Source organism: Seriola lalandi, unplaced genomic scaffold (assembly GCF_002814215.2).
Source record: "Seriola lalandi dorsalis isolate HSWRI2012SDOR001 ecotype SW California unplaced genomic scaffold, Sedor1 jcf7180001959634, whole genome shotgun sequence".
NCBI lineage: Eukaryota > Metazoa > Chordata > Actinopteri > Carangiformes > Carangidae > Seriola > Seriola lalandi.
The window spans coordinates 1-2,101 of record NW_019430303.1 but is presented as its reverse complement, the minus strand read 5'-3'; the positions used below and the strand labels follow the sequence as shown (position 1 = coordinate 2,101).

At 37.5% G+C, this 2,101-nt stretch overlaps 1 long non-coding RNA gene across 1 annotated transcript; it reads right to left on the bottom strand.

The window, feature by feature from the left end:
• Positions 1–770: 770 nt before the first annotated feature.
• LOC111661502 (uncharacterized) lies at positions 771–2,092 on the bottom strand. Its single transcript, XR_002761231.2, has 2 exons — positions 1,946–2,092; positions 771–1,823 (listed from the first exon to the last, which is right to left on the bottom strand). It is a non-coding gene; the product is annotated as an uncharacterized LOC111661502 (long non-coding RNA).
• Positions 2,093–2,101: the final 9 nt, after the last annotated feature.

Genomic DNA, 2,101 nt, shown 5'->3' with positions numbered 1-2,101 from the left:
TTTAATGATCCCTGTAATGTTAATTTTTTGACACTGTCATAGACTCTACTGAGCCCGCTGGCAGAGCACAGGCCCTGCGGACTACACTTGCAAAGAGACACAACACAGCCTCAGAGACACAGAAAAGACACTAAAAGATGCAAAACAAATATATAGGGATGCAAAGCTGTCTTGCTGCTAGATTGAGAGGGATGGGGGCCATTGTCTCATAATCCATCCATGACTGGACTGCATTATGTTCAGAGACGTTTCCAATATTCTGCAACTGTCATGTATTTAAATAGGTGGGACAAAAAATATAAACTCTCAATATAACGTAGTCCAGTATACCACCACCACCATACATTTGTCATAAAAAAACAACAAAAAAAAAAACTATAAAACTATACAAACTTTGCAAAAGTAAGATTTATGGAAGACCTGTTACACTGAATTACAGGTATGCCAGATAATGCAGCCACCGATGTATATGCAAGTGCAGATGAAATTATTGGTTTTGGAATGTTCTGAAATAAATAATAAAGCTAGACAATTATATTAATTAACCCTAACCCCAGTACCAGTTACTTATCTGTTGGCAGGTTCAAAGCCTAACTTGGTCCCACAACTCCCCAAATCATCATGTATTCTGTTCTAAATTATTATTTTTCCAATGATGCTAGGTGGTTAAACCCCACTGATCATGACCCCTCTTATGAAAGAAAGTCAGGTGTATCTAGAGGCAAATGAATAAAACACGTCAAATGTCCTTTAAAAAAAAAGGCATTAAATGATTCTTAAACAGTTTATTAGAAAGATGTAGACATAAAAAAAGAATTTCCACTGTAATTCAACATTACTTGTCTCCCCTTACATTTTATTGACAGTGCAAATATAATTTGGTCATTACACGTCGCCGTATCGGTCCAACACTCCCTCACCAACAAGGGAGGATCTGTTCTAGATGAACAAACGGAAAGAACCTGGAGGATAGCAACAAACCATATGATGCTGAGGCCCAACCAAGCTTCAAGCCTCTTTGTCAGCTGCAAAACATTTCACCTTGCTTCTGCCATCTAACATGAGTGTGCATGTTAGGTGGGTATGCAGGGAGGAACTGTTAAGATACTAAAATGTGGAATTCATTCAGTTTACCAAAGTAGGTGATCACTGGGAAGATGCAAATGTTTCTGCGATGATTTCAGATTATTCCAATTTTACAAACATTAAACAAGAAGTAAAGGGAAACATGTAAGCTGGAAGGTTAAGCTACAGAAACAAAGACTGGCTTCCTGGATATCTAATTCACAGCACATGGAAGGCTTTGGAGGAACCCAATCAGTAAATGCATCTAATTCTTCTGATGTACATAGCTAGTGTTCTCCTAAATCATGGGATAAACTACACTGGTTGACTAACTTAAAACCACAACATTGGGAATGGGTGGGCCTTATCATTTTAAACCACAATTCATTTGAAAACAGATTGTAAATCTCTTAACACGTATTGCTCAGCTGAGGACAACTATACAGCTTTTCCAACAAATAATGTGTGCTTAGTTGTAATATTTAACAGTAAAACAAGATACCCAAAAGGTGCAGTACAGCAAATGGAAGTGGAGATAGCTGCTCTGTACAATACCATGCATATCAACCTTCAGTGGACTGATCGGTCAAGACTTTGGAGCTGAGGCTATGGATTTAAATATGACTACTGACTCATATGTACAGTTGTTTGTCACTGCCTTCAATTTCAAGATATACATTTGTTAAGATTCCTCTTGCCCCCTGTTCTTCCATTTTCTTTCCAGAGACTTACAGTCTTCTATTCCAAATCTGGCATTTCTGAAAGTAAAAGTAAAGCAGAGGTAACATTCAGCCTTCACATCCAAAAAGGCAGCCATTACCAGAAACTGTAACCATCTACAACAGTTGTAATTTGTGTTGTTCCAAAGGCTCACACTTACTCTCATCATCGCTATCTGCAGACTCATCCTAAACAGAAAAAGGTACAAGATTAGGTTGTAAAATGTTACACATCATTATCTGACTAGAGTTTCCCACAAGAAGTAGTAGCTTTTATTTTTGAATATAAAAGGTGGAAAAAAGAGATACTTACATCA